Source organism: Ornithorhynchus anatinus, chromosome 1 (genome assembly GCF_004115215.2).
Source record: "Ornithorhynchus anatinus isolate Pmale09 chromosome 1, mOrnAna1.pri.v4, whole genome shotgun sequence".
Lineage (NCBI taxonomy): Eukaryota > Metazoa > Chordata > Mammalia > Monotremata > Ornithorhynchidae > Ornithorhynchus > Ornithorhynchus anatinus.
The window spans coordinates 110,013,305-110,031,583 of NC_041728.1; the positions used below are offsets into that span (position 1 = coordinate 110,013,305).

The following is an 18,279-nucleotide window of genomic DNA, read 5'->3' on the forward strand; positions in this document are numbered from 1 at the left end:
GGATAGATACAGGTTAAGCAGGTAGACACAGTCCATGTCCCACATGGGACTCACAGTTTTAATCCCCATTTTACAGATGAAGTAACTGAGGCACAAGGGAAGTGAAGTGACTTGTCTAAAGTCACACAGAAGACAAGTGGTGGAGTTGGGATTAGAACTGAGGTCTTTCTCACTCCAAGATCTCTGCTCTATCCACTAGGCCATGCTATTTATTTAGCATCAGCTCTGAGCAGAGTATTTTACTCACCGCTTGGTAGAGTACAATGGGCAAGATCCCTCCCCTTAATGAGCTCCCAATAAAGTAGGGGAGACAGATACTAAAATCAACTGCAGGTAGGAGAAATGAATAGACTAGAAAGATATGTTCTTAAATGGTACTGGTTGGAGGGAAGTCTATCAGACTTTCCAGGGAATTCAGAGGGACTTTTTTTAGCCTTCTGCATGATTAATGAATTTATTCATTTATTTATTCATTGACTATTCATCAGTATTTAATTGTATGTCTACTGTGTGTCTGAAAGTAGAGTACAATAAGTGTTAATGACACTTTTGCTGCCCTCAAGCAGTCTACAATCCAGTGGGAGAGGCAGCAGACACAGTTTGAATACCAATGATTCACAAACCTAATGTTGGTATTTGTTAAGCACTTACTATGTGCCGAGCACTGTTCTAAGCGCTGGGGTAGACACAGGGGAATCAGGATGTCCCACGTGGGGCTCACAGTCTTAATCCCCATTTTACAGATGAGGTAACTGAGGCACCGAGAAGTTAAGTTTTAACAGTTATTTATTCCTTCTGCATTCCTTTCTGACAATTCAATTTAAGGCACTTCATGGGCATTGCCCTCTTACCTTTACATGCTCCTCTCCAACTACAATCCAGGTAATAATAATAATAGTAAGAATTATGATGATCATAATTGTATTTTTTAAGCACTTACCATATCCCAAGCACTGTACTATGCTCTGGGATAGAAACAAGATAATCAGGTTCCTTATGGAGTTCGTAGTTTAAGTAGGAGGGAGAACAGATATTGAATCCTCCTTTTGCAGATGAGGGAACTGGGGCACAAAGAAGTTAAGTGACCTGCCCAAGGACACACAGCAGACAAGTGATGGAGATGAGATTAGAACCCGAGTGCTCTGACTCCCAGGTCTGTGCTCTTTCCATTAGGCAACACTGATTCTCCAGCTCTCACTCTTCATTCATTTCAAGCTAACCTTTTCATTGTTCCTTATTCTCTACTCCCTGGCTCACGCCTTTCTTCCACCCTAGCATCTCCTACTCCTTCGAATCAATTAGACCACATCTCTCTCCAGCTTCCAAACACCCCTTGAAATCCCACCTTCTCCAGCAGACTTTCCCCAGTTCATTCAGTCATATTTATTGATCGCTTACTATGTGCAGAGCAAGCACTTGATTTTTCTTCTCTCCAAACATATCTTCTCAGCAACACCTGAGCCATTTTGGACCACTACAGCATTTAGACACTCATGATCACTCACTGCACTTTCTGTATACATCAATTTGCATTCCCTACTATTTCAGTTCCCTTCTCAGGATGGCACCTGGAGAGTTTCCAGTACTCTATGAATCTCAGCTATGGGAAGGAGAGTCAAGCAGAGGCCTACCCATTCCATTCCTAGCTTGGGCAGTGGCTAGCAAGTGGAAGACAATCTGCTACCAGTCAAAACTCACCCATGCTGGGCAGCAGTGGCAAGGGAGAGAGTCAGGGGTGGAGACTTGAGTTTACTGCACAGAAGAAGGCACTGATAAATGTCTTCCATACTTCTATCAAGAAAACTCTATGGATACACTACCAGAACGATTGCAGATACAGGTGGGGTGTTCTGGGAGAGATGTTTCCATGGAGTCACTATGCTGTCAGAGACAACTCAACAGCATAAGACAAGACAGGATTATTTCAGTACTTAATTATCCCCATATCCAGCTTCTCATTCTCTTCTTTCTCTTCTATTAGGCAGCATGCCCTATTATTGAAAGAGCACAGGACTGGTAGTCAGAAGACCTATGTTCTAGTCTTAGTTCCACCACTTGCATGTTTTGTGATCTTGAATAAGCTCGTTAACATCTCTCTGCCTCAGTTTTCTCATCTGTAAAATGGGGATAAAATACTTGTTCTCCTTCCCTTTTAGACTACAAATTCAGGGACTCTGTTACTGGTACCTTGCCTGATTTTTGAGACTCCTCGGTTCACACTAACATTGTGTACATTGCTTGCCATATAAGAAACACTCAAAAAGTACAATGTCTAAAACCAATCAATTGTATTTATTGAGCACTTACTGTGCGCAAAGCACTGTACCGAGCACTTGGGAGAGTACAACATAACAGAGTTTGAAGATTCATTCCCTGCCCATAATGAGTTTTCAGTCTAGATGATTTTGAAAATGATTTTGGTTGGTCTCCCTTGTTTAGATTGTAAACTCCTTGAGGGCAAGAGTCCTGTCTTTTACCACTAGGGTACATTCCCAAGTGCTTAGTACAGAGCTCTGTGAACAGTAGGTGTTAAAATACCGGTGATCGATTGATATGGTGAAAGTAGGGGTATTATTGAAAGCTCCCTAATGGGAAACCCCGACTCTTAACTAAGCCACACATCTGACTCACAAGGTAGCTCCCAGTTCTCAAGCATATCATATACGAAAGCTTATACATATTAGGATTGTGAATGGCCTTAAGAAATATCACAAACTATTCTCTAGTTTAGTTTAGTTCAGAGAATATGACTATTAATACATTAAGTGCACATTTTAGACACAATTCCCTTTTAAAAATGGCATGGGGTCTAAAGGAAATTGAATCCATATGGTTCTGATTCGTTTACACTTATGTCATGAAATCACTAAATTGGCTTTCGAAAGCTGTTTGGCATCCATGGAACCTTGCGGTTGGCTTTGTAACTTTTCAAATATTTTTTTTTCTTTTGGTCCTGAAAAGAGCAATCGTGTCATCCCAGGAGAAAACCAACTCTAACTGTACCAGGCCTGACCTCATTGTGAAATTCCAAAGAACATGCTCTTTGCTTGGGCACTATGGGAAAATCACAAAAGGCAACCTCTGTTCAAGACACGTACATAGGCTGGGGTTAGCCACCATCTGCTGGTGTAGAAAAATTTGATTCCACAAAGTCTTCCCCCTTAGAACTCCTTTGGAAGAAAAAAAAAATGATCTCAAGCATTATATGTGTACTCTGTTCAGAAAGAATTAAAAGTAGTTTTATCCTGGGAGAGCTGTATCTCTTTTAGCACACTTTCTCCAAGGGGTGAGCTAAAACCATTCCTCAGTTCTACTAATCCCTTCACCAGGGCCGGGAGGCCACAGGAGAAGATCGAAAAGACTCATTGGTTTGACTGTTCCCAGTGAGGTCCTGCGTTCTTTGCCAAAACCTTTGTCATTCTTGCCTCCTTTGGGATACTCTGGTTATAACAGTTTGGAATGTTTTAGGGAGTTCAACTGCAAGCTGGTTGTGGGCAGGGAATGTGTCGGATATTATTGTGTTGTAATAAAAATGATAATAATAATAATGGTATTTCTTAAGCGCTTATTGTGTGTCAGGCACTGTACCACCCCCCCCCCCAGTGTTTAGAACAGTGCTTGGCACATAGTAAGCTCTTAGCAAATGCCATCATTATTATTATTATTATTATTACTAAGCACTGGATACAAGCAAATTGTGTTGGACATAGTCCCTGTCCCACATTCATTCATTCAATAGTATTTATTGAGCGCTTACTATGTGCAGAGCACTGTACTAAGCGCTTGGGATGAACAAGTCGGCAACAGATAGAGACAGTCCCTGCCGTTTGACGGGCTTACAGTCTAATCGGGGGAGATGGACAGACAAGAACAATGGCAATAAACAGCGTCAAGGGGAAGAACATCTCATAAAAACAATGGCAGCTAAATAGAATCGAGGCGATGTACAATTCATTAACAAAATAAATAGGGTAACGAAAATATATACAGTTGAGCGGACGAGTACAGTGCTGTGGGGATGGGAAGGGAGAGGTGGAGGAGCAGAGGGAAAGGGGGAAAATGAGGCTTTGGCTGCGGAGAGGTAAAGGGGGGATGGCAGAGGGAGTAGAGGGGGAAGAGGAGCTCAGTCTGGGAACGCCTCTTGGAGGAGGTGATTTACATGGGGCTCACAGTCTCAATCCCCATTTTACAGATGAAGTAACTGAGGCACAAAGAAGTTAAATGATTTCCCCAAGGTCACACTGCAGAAAAGTGGAGAAGCAGGGATTAGAACTCATGACCTTCTGACTCCCAGGCCTTAATAAAGTGCCCTGTATAAAGTGAGCAATCAATAAATTGATTGACTCAACCAATTAGCTGCATTTATTGAGCACTTACTGTTTGCAGAGTACTGTACCAAGTATTTGGAAGAGTACAATGGAGTTAGAGGATACATTCCCTACTTCCAAGAAGCCTGCCGTCTGGAGGGGAGAGACAGATATTTAAATATCACATTTACTCACCTCACTACCCTGTATAATTGCCCCACCCTGATTTTTGAGGTGATTTGATTTGGTAGCACAAAATTGTGAGCAGTAATAGAGGCTCCAGCTAGTGGAAGAAGAAAAGTGTCAGTGCGTGATAATGCAGCAGAAATGGGTTTATGCCTGGGGAGGGGGATTTCTTCTTTGAGAAAGGAGGGATCCAAGGAAAGAAGAGAAAAAGGGAGTGAGTTTAATTCACTGAATGCCTATGTTATGCAGCACTTGGAACAGTGATATCCATGAAAGAGATGCAGTCTCTAGTACCTCAATCAATGATATTTATTGAATGTTTACAGTGTGCAGGACACTATACTGAGCATTCAATCATATTTATTCATTCATTCATTCAATAGCATTTATTGAGCGCTTACTATGTGCAGAGCACTGTACTAAGCACTTGGAATGTACAAGTCGGCAACAGATAGAGAAAGTCTCTGCCCTTTGATGGGCTTACAGTCTAATCAGGGGAGACAGGCAGACAAGAACGATGGCAATAAATAGAGTCAAGGGGAAGAAGATCTCATCAAAACAATGGCAAATAAATAGAATGAGGGTGATGTACATCTCATTAAACAAAATAAATGGGGTGATGAAGATATATACAGTTGAGCGGACGAATACAGTGCTTACAGTGTGCAAAGCAGTGTACTAAGCGCTTGGGAGAGTATAATATAACAACAGATAGACACACGTGAAAGCGTACAATACGAAAGAATTAGCAGATGCATTCCCTCCCTGTAACGAGCTTACTTCCTTAGCATCTTCTTCTCCCGTTCTTACATCCTATTCTTTTCCTCCTCTCTTTTTCCTGCTCCTCTTATGTGAGGAAAGTGTTTTTACTAATTATAGTGTACTCTCTCAAGCACTTAGTAAAGTGCTCTACATAAAGAAGGTGCTCAATAAATAGCTTTGATTGCTAGACATCTAACTCTTATATGACTCATGACTCTAAATAACTCTACTCTCCTTAGCTGCAGTTCACCATATTTACTCAATTAAATGCCTGTTATGACCATATTTACTCACTTAAATGCCCTCAGCTTTTGGCATACTTTTTGTAATAGTAAACAGGCATTTAAGTGAGTAAATATGGTCAATTGCAGCTAAGGAGAGTAAATAGAGTTTATAAGATTTGAACACAATGGCTGTGGGTTGATCTGTGGGAATCAGTACAGCACAGTGGATAGAACATAGGCCTGGGAGTCAGAAGGACCTGGGTTCAAATCCCTGCTCTGCTACTTGTCTGCTGTATGACCTTAGGCAAGTCAGTTCACTTCTCTGTGCCTTAACTACCTCATCTGCACAATGGGCATGAAAATTGTGAGTCCCATGGACCGGATATGGACTGTGTCTAACCTGATTATCTAGTATCTACTCCAGGGTTCAATATAGTGGCACAAAGTAAACATTTAATGAATTTCATAAAGAAAAACAAAACATATATGCATAGTTGGTGGTAGGGCTGATGGGAGATGTAAAAATCAACTAATCAAACATATTTATGAAACGCTTACTGAGTGCAGAGCCTTGGATGTAAGGTGAAGTTACTACCACTAAGCTCACTGTGGGCAGGGAATGTGTCTGTTTGTGTTATACTGTACTCTCCAAAGTGCTTAGTTCAGTGCTCTACACACAGTAAGTGCTCAATAAATTTGATTGAATACTACAACTTCTACTAATAGTAGCAACTGTGATATTGATCAGGCACTGTGTACCAAATACTGTACTAAGCACTCTATTAGATACAGGATAATCAGATCGGACGCAGTCCCTAACCCACAAGGGGCTCACAGTCTAAGTAGGAGGAAGAACAGGTATTGAATCCCTCTTTTACTTATGAAGAAACTGAGGAACAGAGAAGTTAAATGATTTGCCCCAGGTCACTCAGAAAACATGTGGCAGACCAATGACTAGAACCCAGGTCTCCTGACTCTCAAGCCTGTGCTCTTTCCACAAGGCCACACTCAGGGAAGGCCCCTGGAGACCATGTTATTTCAAAAGGGCTTTGAAGACTGCATATGGTCCCGAGTGGCCAACTCGATACCCGTGGTTATATTGGAGGGTTCATGTGTTGGGATCATGGGGGGAATGATCACCACAACTTAGAAACTAGATGCTTTAATATACAGCACACAATCGGCAGGAAATCAGAGATTCAGCTATAGCGATTACACAACTATGCCCTGCCCAATCCAGGCATAGAGTTTTCCTCCTGCGAAGTGCTCAATCTCATCTGGTGTTCAGGTTATTAACGAGCCGGACTGGCACTGGCATCCCCAGCCTAAGAAGTCCCTGGGCCTGGGATTACTTTGTTTTCCCTTCGGAGGACAGTGAATGGCAACATGGGTCTCGTTTCCCTCTCCTCTTATACTATTCTTATTGCCCATAACACTGAGCTTCTTCCCAGGGATGCCCTAATCTATTACTACCAAATAGTTTGCTCAGTTCTGGGCAATTTGGGATGATGGTGCAGTTTTCTTTCTTCGGTTTTTCTTTCTTCTCCCATTGCTAAGTCTGTGATCCCTCCACTTTGGCAGGATGTGATAAGCAGAAGTCTGGGGGTAGTGTTTGTTGAGAGAGTTTAGGAAGTAGATTAAGGGTTGAGTTAATGTTAAAAAGAGTTAGTCTCAAGAAGTGGGTCCATTAGTTGTGCTAATGCCCGGGGTCTTTCTTGTCTTGTCTTCTGCTGTCGAGTCTTTAGCTTAGCCTATTTTCCTTCAACACTCGACCCCAGCCACAGCAAGAGCATGGCCCTGGCTCACTTCTGGGCAAATTAATAGCCATAAAAATACAAGGACTACAACAATATGTATTATCATTTTGTCTTCATTTGGAGCCTATCTTCCCATCTGGCTGAGATCACAATAAGCGATATGTCAAAGGGCATTAAGTTTAACCCGTTGTTTACAGAAGATGCAAACTGCACTCGATCAGATGGGTAGAGCAATGATCTTCTGGATGTGAAGGAAGGGGGGATGCTGTGAGCAAAACTTCAGTGGTAGGAGAGATAAGAATGAGGCAGAGTGAATAGGTTAGCAGCATTTGAGTTTTAATGTATGTATGAATGGTAAGTTTTTGATAAATTTGTATTTTTGGCAGGCTAGTATCCATAAACAGGCTAGGATATTAAACTAATCACTTCATCCACAATCCACTTAAAATCAAACCTTTGGCTTTCATGCAGAGGGCAAGAAATTTGTTTCTGTTTGCTTTCACAAGACAAAGCCAAGCTCCTATTTAGTGACATGAATCAGTTTTGTTGATGTTTTCATTTATACCATTTTAAATTCCTTTTAAGCCAGAACCTTTTAAAGCTAGAGTTTTCTCAGGCACCATCTATCCCATCAGAATTGCTGGACCTTAGTGAAATGAATAGCTTGTAATAGTCACAGACATTTGCATCACCCTGTTTTCTCTGAAATATATTACTATTATGGTATTTGTTAAGTGCTTATTACATGTTCAGCAGTGTGTGAGATGCAGTACGACCTAATGGAAAAAGCATGACTTAGTGGAAAAAGCAGGGGCCTGGGATCTGAGAACCTGCGTTTTAATTTCCCCCCTGCCATTTCTCTCCCGCAATGGCACTGCAAGCAGCTTGGCTCAGTGGAAAGAGCACAGTCTTGGGACTCAGAGGTCATGGGTTCAAATCCTGGATCAGCCACTTGTCAGCTGTGTGACCTTGGGCAAGTCACTTAACTTCTCTGTGCCTCAGTTACCTCATCTGTAAAATGGGGATTAAGGCTGTGAGCCCCACTTGGGACAAACTGATCACCTTGTATCCTCTCCAGTGCCTAGAACAGTACTCTGCACATAGTAAGTACTTAACAAATGCCATTATTATTATTATATTGCCCGAGATGGGGCTTCATCATGACATTATAGCCCTGGTCTGGCCTCCTTGCTTGTGGCTGTCCTTTTTCAAATCTGTGAACACCAATGGGGAATGGAGTGTCAATTGTACATCACATACATGCACACACAAACACACACACCCAACCCTATCCATCCTCACTGTGTGAAGGAGTTATTGAAATTGCTTGACTTCTTGACTATGCTTTGACTGTTGCATCCACCTCCTTCTGGCATCCTGCCTCCTATCTCTAACTCCAATCCTTATTTCACTCTGTTGCCTGGATCATTTTTCTAAAAAAAAGAGTTGTCTATGTTCTCTTAATCTTCAAGAACCTTCAGTGGTTGCCCAGCCACCTCTGCATTTAACAGCCTTTGGCTCTCCCCCTCCTACTTTACCTCGCTGATTTCCTATTACAACCCGGTCTACACACTTTACTCCTCTAATGCCAACCCATTAGACCTAGACCTTGTCTATCTTAGTGCTGCCTCCTTGCCTATATCCTCCCACTGACCTGGAACTCTTTCCCCTTTCCTATCCAAGAGACCATCACTCCCCCTCAACCTACAAAGCCTTATTAAAAGAACATCTCCTCCAAGAGGCCTTTCCCGACTAAGCCCTCATTTCTTCTACTTCCACTCCTTTCTACCTTTCCTACGGCCCTGGCTCTCTACTTTTTAGGTAGTTGATATTCATCTCACTCTCAGCCCCACAGAGTTTCTTTACATACCCACAGTTTATTTTAATGTCTGTTTCCCCCTCTAGGCTGAAAGCTCTTTGTTTGCAGGGAACATGTCTACCAACTCTATTGTATTCTCTGACTCGGTACAGAGCTCTATCCACAGGAATTGTTCAAAAATATTGATTGATTGATTATAGTGTTCTGAGTACAGTCAACACTTAATAAATACCATTCATCGATTGATTGCCACCTATGACCACATCCTAATTTTGACCCTGAAGTCTGGCTGCATTGAAAATTCCCTACCTGAATTGGTACTAATGATGACAGTAAAAATAATCGTATTAAGTGCTTACAATGTGCCAACCACTGGGCTAAGAGCCAGGGTAGATAGAAGATAATAAAATCAGACACAGTCCTCAATAATAGTAATAATTGCAGTATTTCTTATATGTTCCCTATATGCCAAGCACTGTACTAAGTGCCGAGGTAGATATAATATAATATAGCTTTGGGATTGGACACAGGCCTTGCCCTAAATAGGACTTACAGCCTAACATGGGGTAGAACTGGTATTATAGGACTTACAGCCTAACATGGGGTAGAACTGGTATTATATCCTCATTTCACAGATGAGGAAATTGAGGCATTGGGAAGTAAATTATTTTGCCAAGGTCTCACAGCTGCCAACTGGCCAAACCAGGATGACAAACCTGGGCTATTTCCACGAGGCCAAGCCACCTACCTGCCTCTTCAGTTCTGTCTGTAAATGTATCAGCAAAGTGTGTGCCGGGCTCTTCGTTAAAGATGGTTGGTGGAAAGTAGTTTCCTTATTAATGTTCCATTTGGGTTTGAGGCATTGTGTTTCCATAATCCAGCCTTAAAGTAACTTTTGTGTTGAGAAACAACAGGGCCAGGGAGAAGAAAAATGCCCACTTTGGTCTTTCTTGAAATAAAAGCCTCAGCACAGTTTGTGGTCTGTAAAGGAAAACAAAGGGAGGTTTGAGGGAGGGAAGGGTTTGTTTGGTGTTCTGCTGCCCCTCAGTGGCTTGTGCAGCCATTCCACAACTCGATTTACGTGTCCCAGACTGAGCTCAATGAAATGTGTCGCTAATGTGAACACTGCCTCGTGATTTCCATGCTTTCGATCTTGCAGGAGACTTCAGGTCTCTTGCTTCCCCACAGAAATCCAACATTCCCCTGAGAGGTGACAGTGCCCTGGGTCCAAGGCCCCCGAATGTCCCTGGGGGCTGCTGGCGGGGTGCCTGTCCTACCCAAGAGGACTACTTCCCTGGAGACAAAACCACTGGGGAGAAGGAGAACGTCTTTCTCAGTCTGAGGCCGGGCCACCCATACAGCGTGTGCTGGCCTCTGGATCTCCTCCGTCCGGGCCTGGTTTTCCTCACTGTGGCGTCTTCGGAACGGGGCCGGCCACACGGCCGAGGACGAGCAGCTGCAGACATCTCTGGCCGCCAAGATGGAATAGAAGGAGCGAGGGAGGCCAGCCAGGGCAGAAAACACGCCTTCGTAGCCTTCAGGGTTAGGGCAGAAAGTGTCAGACTCCCCCAGCCTGAAGATCTCTCTGCTCTCTGTCTCTGAGGAGGGCAGGGTCTCTCCCAAGACCACTGTCCTTCTTTCCTAACTGACACTGTTGGCTATACAGACGTCCTCTAGACTTTAAGCTCGTTGTGTGCAAGGACTGTATCTGTTAATTTTTATATTGAACTCTCTGAGCACTTAATGCAATGCTCTGCACAGAGTAAGTGCTCCATAAATATAATTGACTGACTGTCCCAAGGGTGAGTGGAGTGGTTCTTCGGCCTTGAGAGAGCACAGCTCTTGCCACTTCCCTCCACAGGGGGGAAGGGGAGGATTCAGCCAATATGGTTATACATGGGCCAGTGGCGAGAGATCTGCACATGTGTGGAATTTAGCCAACGAGGTGTTTCAATTAATTGATTAGTGGATGTTTATTGAACATGGACGTGGGAGTCAGAAGGAACTGGGTTCTAATCCTAGCTCTGTCACTTGTCTGCTGTGTGACCTTGGGTAAGACGCTTCCCTTCTCTGTACCTCAGTTACCTCATCTGTTAAGTGGGGATTGAGATAGTGAGCCCCATGTGGTACAGGGACTGTGTTCAACCCGCTGTTGCTTGTTTTCAGCCCAGCACTTACTACAGTGCCTGGCACACAGTAAGTGCTTAACAAATATGACAATTATTATTCATTTCAAAGCCAATAGTGAAGACTTTCTTTTTGATGCGGAGATAGATGGGCAACCATCGGAGATTTGTGAGAAGTGGGGAGGTATGTGCAGAAACATCTTTTAGAATAATGGTACAGTCAATAAAGTATGGACTGGAGAGGGGGGAGGTGGAGGCAGAGAAGTCAGCGAGGAGGCTGATGCGTAGTTGAGGTGGGATATTATAAGTTGGTGTGTTAGCAGTTGGGATGAAGAGGAAGGGATGGATTGTAGAGATTTTGTAAAGCTAGGACCAACAGGATTTGATGACAGACTGAATACCTGGGGGCTATAGGATGTAACTTGGGAAGGGGTGGTGGGGAGAAGGAGGATCAGCTTGTAGAAAGGATTCCTGGTTCTTCATTCACCTCTCCAGGGAAGTGGCCCTGCTGCAGCCTTCCCAACACTGGAAAAACACAGGAGTGAGGCAGCTTCTGCTCCCTAACACTTCCGCAACTGGGCCTCCACTCCTGCAGGATTGAGCAGAAGCTGGTCCAGACGGTGGGCATCCCCTCAAAAGCCCAGAATCACCCATCCTCCACCTCCCCAAGTTCCTCTAATAATAATAAAAATAATGGTATTTGTTAAGTGCTTACTTTATGTCAAGCACTGATCTAAGCTCTGGGGTAAATTCAAGGTAATCAGGTAGTCCCATGTGGGGCTCACAGCCTTAATCCCCATTTTACAGATGAGGTAAATGAGGCACAGAGAAGATAAGCGACTTGCCTAAAGTCACACAGCTGAGAGGTGGTGGAGCCCGGATTAGAACCCACAACTTCTGACTCCCAAGCCCGTGCTCTTTCCACTAAGCCACACTGCTTCTAATAATAATAATGATGATGGTACTTGTTAAACACTTACTATGTGCCAGGCACTGGTCTAAGCCCTTGGGTGGATACAAACAAATTGTACCACACAGGGCTCACAGTCTCAATCCCCATTTTACAGATGAGGGAACTGAGGCCCAGAGAAGTGAAGTGACTTGCTCAAGGTCACACGGGAGACAAGTGGCAGAGCTGGGATTAGAATTGATGACCTTCTGACTCCCAGGCCCATGCTCTGTCCACTAAACTATGCTCCGGCCTGTCCCCTCTCTTGTCATTCATTCATTCAATTGTATTTATTGAGCATTTACTATGTGCACAGGACTGTACTAAACACTTGGAAAGTACAATTCAGCAATAATAATAATAATAATGTTGGCATTTCTTAAGTATTTACTTTGTGCAGAGGACTGTTCTAAGCGCTGGGGTAGATACAGGGTAATCAGGTTGTCCTAGATGGGGGCTCACAGTTAATCCCCATTGTACAGATGAGGTCACTGAGGCACAGAGAAGTGAAGTGACTTGCCCACAGTCACACAGCTGACAAGTGGCAGAGCCGGGATTCGAACCCATGACCTCCGACTCCCAAGCCCGGGCTCTTTCCACTAAACGACGCTGCTTCTCTGCAACAAATAGAGACAATCCCTACCCAAGAACAGGCTCACTCCTTGCCCCCCAACCCTGATGTGGGATGAGAGAGGAATGCAGTGGTGTCATGTTGAGAGTAGGAGCGTAACCGGATCAAGGCTGGAGTGGGGACAGAGGCAGATGTTGAGGACCAGTTGAGCCTGAGAACAGCCAGGGCTAAGAAAAGGCTGCAGACCTGGAGCTGGTGGGGTCAATCAGGTTACAGTTCTGGCCTTGAGGGGAGATGGATCAAGGCTTAAGGGAACGGCTGAAACTTGGCGCCGGGAGAGTAGTTCTGGAGCTTCTGAATCAGGGGATGATAGGGACAGGAACCCCGGGCCCACAATCTTGGTGGGGCATCCAGAGCCTCCCTGCCATGGTCACACACCCTTCCCCATCCGTAACTGCTGCTTTGGCATGAACAGCACTGACCATAGCAGGACAGAGAGCCTGCCTCTGAAGCAGGGCAAGTGGGGATTCGGGGGGGTAGGGGAGCATCGATCTGGGGGATCCACCAAGCTTCCACCATCCCTGGCAACCAAAGCCTTCATCCTAAGCAATCCTCTCTGATTATAGTTCTGGAAATGATCCCACTGACTTGTCTAATTACCATTCATTTCCTCAGAGAGCTTACACTACTAAGGAGTCCTCAGTGAGCAGATAAGATGTCTTCATCCAAGGGAGCCATAGAGTTCAAAACTCAGGTTTTAAAGGGGGCCCAGCACATTGCAAATTTGAATAGGATCTAGAGGTTTAGTCATTCCCCTGTTGGAGGAAGACAGTCTTCAGGTACCAGATAATCTTCAAATGATTCAGATAACCTGTGAGTCTGATTTTTGTGTTCACTTTTGGGAGGTTAACATAACCAGAGAACCTAGGGTGGTGGGTCCAGTTGGAGACCTTTGAAGCCAGTGATGACGAATTTCCCCATGATGCAGAGAAAGTTGGGTAGCCATGGGAGGATTTTGAGGAGTGGAGAAATGTAGCTGAGAGATGCTGCAAGAATATGAGCCAGTTGGCAGTGGCGAGAATACGCTGAAGTGGGGAAAAACTGGAATCAACCAGGCAGACTGTCAAGGAAACCAATGCAATAGTTAAACCTTGACAGGATGAACAAGGGTCTTAGGTGTTTGAGTGCAGAGGAGGAGGAGGATCTGGAAAATGTCATGAAGGAAAAACTGACAAGATTTAGCCGTTGACTGGATGGAATCTCTGAATGACAGTGAGGAGTTGAGGATGACCCCATTTGTGGGCTTTGGGGTCAGGAAGGATGTGGGTATTAGTGGCACAGAGGAGAACTGGTTTTAAGGGGAAGGGTTGGAGAGGCTGGGGAATGGTGAATTGTGTAAGTTGTAATTGATTGATGGGGTGATAAGAAAAGGATGTTGACAGTGGAGAAAGAGCCTGTTAATAGAGTTACAAAACTCATGGAAGGTGAACAGGATACAAGTTGTTTCTTCCCCCCGCACCCAAGAAAATACCATGAGTTCCAAAACTTGAGGGAGAAAACAGATCTTTCTTTGAACTAGCTCCCTGGGTTTTTTGCAGGACAAAGCTGAAGGCTGGAACATTCAGAGGGATGAATGTGTTTTTCTTTTTTATGCTTGCAAATCACTGGCAACTTGGAATAGGGAAAAATCTATGTAAAGGGATTATGTGGTTATAAATGTCACCTGGTATCTACCTGCAAATGGGGAGTGTGCCTCAACTCCTAGAAAAGGTGGTGTGTACCGAAAAATCACCTTTCTCACTGAATCAAATTAAAATGATCGAAGGGCTGTATCTGGTGGGCTTTGCCTTCACACAGCTATAATCAATTAGAAACTAACAAATATCAAAGGAGTGGTAAGGCCCCATTCATACCATCTCAGCACTGATGGTCAATTGCCAGTGTTTCCTCCCTCATACAGTCAATAAGAGAATCCTATCAAGGGGTTAGCAACTTACGGTTATCCTCTAAATATTCCTCCATCATCTAGGGTGAGGCTGGTACCACCTTAGAGAACGTGAAAAAGTGAGAAGAACTGACCGGCTTTTGAGGGAATCTTTGCCAAACCTAAGCAATGAGATATGATAAATCAGTGATGCTCTAACTCTGATGGGGTCCCTGCTAGATTCCACCAATAATCAGTCCACCAATCAATGCTATTTATTGTATTAAAATAGGACTGTACTAAGCACTTGAGAGAGTATAATACAATGGAGTTGGTAAATACATTCCCTGCCTTTTGTGGACAGAGAAGTTAAGTGACTTGCCCACAGTCACACAGCTGACAAGTGGCAGAGCCTGGAATCGAACTCATGATCTCTGACTCCAAAGCCCAGGCTCTTTTTCACCGAGCCACGCTGCTTCCCATAGCCACACTGCTTCCAAGTGCTTAGTACAGTGCTCTGCACACAGCCCTCAATAAATATGATTGATTGACTGTCTACAAGGAGCTAACAGATGGAATGTGCTTGTATCTACCCTGGGGCCTAGCACAGTGCCTGGCACATAGTAAACTCCTAAAAAATACCATTATTATCATTATTATTATTATTATTATTGTTACATGATGCTTATATATCAGCAGGACCTATTTTTCAATCAATGATACACTGAGGTAATGCCAGAGGGCATCAAAGGCCAAACTATAATCACCATCTTCAAGGAAAAAGATGAGAGAGCCGACTGGAGTCTACCATAATCTCTATCTTCTCTCTAATAAGAGTCTGTCTGGACCATCTACTGAAAAATGCCTATTGATGTCCTCTCTGACACAATGTGTCTTCAGAAAGGACACAGCTCAGCTGATAAGATTCATTCAATTGTATTTATTGAGCGCTTACTATGTGCAGAGTACTGTACTAAGTGCTTGGAATGTACAATGCGGCAACAGATAGAGACAATCCCTGCCCAGTGACGGGCTCACAGTCTAAAATGAGATCTTATCAGCATGCCACATTTGGAAGTGCAGTGAGCCTGTATACAGTAGATTGTTTCAGTTGTGGGTTTTTGTTCATGGTCTTGTCTCTGGCTGCCCCATTACTCCCAACTGGACCAGTGGTGGGGATTTTGTTTGTTTTATGGTACTTGTTAAGCATTTTTTCTGTGACAAAGACTGTTCTAAGCACATAGGTAAGCACGGGCTTTGGAGTCAGGGCTCATGAGTTCGAATCCCAGCTCTGCCACTTGCCAGCTGTGTGACTGTGGGCAAGTCACTTAACTTCTCTGTGCCTCAGTTCCCTCATCTGTAAAATGGGGATTAAGATTGTGAGCCCCATGTGGGACAACCTGATTCCCCTGTATCTACCCCAGCGCTTAGAACAGTGCTCTGCACATAGTAAGCGCTTAACAAATACCAACATTATTATTATTACAAGTCAGGGAAAAGCAGAAATAGGTAGGAGAAGAGAAAATGAGGTCTTAGTTGGGGAAGGGCTCTTGGAAGGGATGTGATTTTATTAAGCCTTTGAAGTTAAGGAGAGTGATCGTCTGTCAGATATGAAGGGGGAGGGAGTTTTAGGCCAGAAACAGACGTGGGCGAAGGGTCAGTGATGAGATGTACAAGATCAAGGTACAGTGAATAAGTTGACATTAGAGGATTGAAGTGTGTGTGCTGAATGTAGGTGGAAATCAGGCAGGTAAGGTAGGAGGGGGAAAGGTCACTGAGTGCTTTAGAGGAGCAAGGGTTTCTGTTGATAAGGAGTTGGATGGGCAAATATTGGAGGTTTTTGAGGAGCTGGGGAACATGGACTGAACAGTTCTGTAGAAAAATAATCCGGGCAGCAGAGTGAAGTATGAAATGACGTGGGGAGAGACAGGAGGAAGGAAGGTCAGCAAGGAAGATGATACAGTAATCAAGGCGGGATATGTTTATTGCTCAGATCAGTGTGTAAGCAGTTTGGATAGAGAGGAAAGCGTAGGTTTTAATATTATTATTATGATTATAACATCATTAGTATATATAATAACTGTGGCATTTGTTAAGTGCTTACTACGTGCTAGACATTCTTCTAAGCACTGAGGTGGATACAAGCAAATTGGGTTGGACACAGCCCCTGTCTCACGTGGGGCTCACAATCTTAATCCCCATTTTACAGTTGAGGTAACTGAGGCATGGGGAGTGAAGTGACTTGCCCAAGGTTTCTCAGCAGACAAGTGGCAGTGCTAGAATGAGAACCCAGGTCCTTCTGCCTCCCAGGCCACACTTGTGAACGTAGCTCGTTGTGGGCAGGCTATCTTTGTTCATTCTAATTTTGTACTCTCCTGAGCACTTAGTACAGTGCTCTGCACACAGTAAGTGCTCAATAATTATGATTGAATGATTGAATGAATAGAACTGATTGGATTGGGTGACAGATTGAATATATGGGTTGCATGAAAGAGATGAGTCGAGGATAATGTCAAAGCTTAAGAGCAATAAGGACGGTGGTGCTGTCTACAGTGATGAGAAAGTCAGAGGGAGGGTGGGGTTTGGGAGGGAAGATGAGGAGTTCTATTTTGAATGTGCTAAATATGAAGTGTCTGCAGGACAAAATAATAATGATGATATTTATTAAGCGCTTACTATGTTCCAAGAACTATTCTAAGCACTGGGGTAGATAGAAGGTAATCAGGTTGTCCCATGTGGGGCTGACAGTTTTAATCCCCGTTTTACAGATGAGGTGACTGAGGCACAGAGAAGTTAAGTGACTTGCAAAGGGGGGATTAAAACCCACAATCTCTGACTCCCAAGCCCATGCTCTTTCTACTTAGCCACGCTACTTCTCCCAGGGGAGATGCCATGAAGACAGGAGGAAATATGACTAAAGAGAAGGAGAAAGATCAGGGTTTGGGATGTAGATTTGAAAATCATCAGCATAAAGATGGTAGTTAATGTCATGGACATGAATGAGTTCTCCAAGGGAATGGGTGTAGATGGAGAATGGAAGGCGAACTGAAAGACTCCCACAGTTAGAGGGTGGCAGACGGAGGAGGGGACTGAGAGAGAAACAGAGAAAGAGTGGCCAGAGAGATAGGAAGGGAACCAGGGGAGGACAGTGTCAGTGAAGCAAAGGTTGGATAATGTTTCCAGGAGAAGGGAGTGGTCGACAATGTCGAACGCAGCTGAGAGGTCAAGGAGGAATAGAATGGAGTAGAGAGTATTGGATCTGGCAAAAAGGAGATCTTCGGTGACCTTTGAGAGGGCAGTTTTTGTGCCAAGAAGGGAGTGGAAGCCAGATCGGAAGAGGTCAGGGAGAGAATTGGAGGAGAGGAAGTGGAGGTAGTGGATGTACCAATGAAATCTAAGTCAGAAAAGTGAAAAAGGCACTTGCTGAACAATTATCTGAGAGGAGCGGCTGAGTACCATGGGGGAAATCTTTTATGTTTTCAATTGCATGTTATTAGATTGAATGGCTCAGTTTTCATTTCCTTATTTCCTGGGAGCAAATGAATGGAACGACTTAGTGGCTCTGATAGCAGAATGTTGAATAAAGTTCTGATGTTCACTATGTAAGAATGAGATTTTCATTTAGCTTCATTCTATCGTCATTTTGCTTCATTT

The 18,279-nt window shown here is 43.9% G+C and overlaps 1 non-coding gene across 1 annotated transcript; it reads left to right on the forward strand.

Annotated features, from left to right (window-relative positions):
* Positions 1 to 1,550: 1,550 nt before the first annotated feature.
* On the forward strand, positions 1,551 to 1,688 carry LOC114816262. Its single transcript, XR_003764026.1, has one exon. It is a non-coding gene; the product is annotated as a small nucleolar RNA SNORA7 (small nucleolar RNA).
* Positions 1,689 to 18,279: the final 16,591 nt, after the last annotated feature.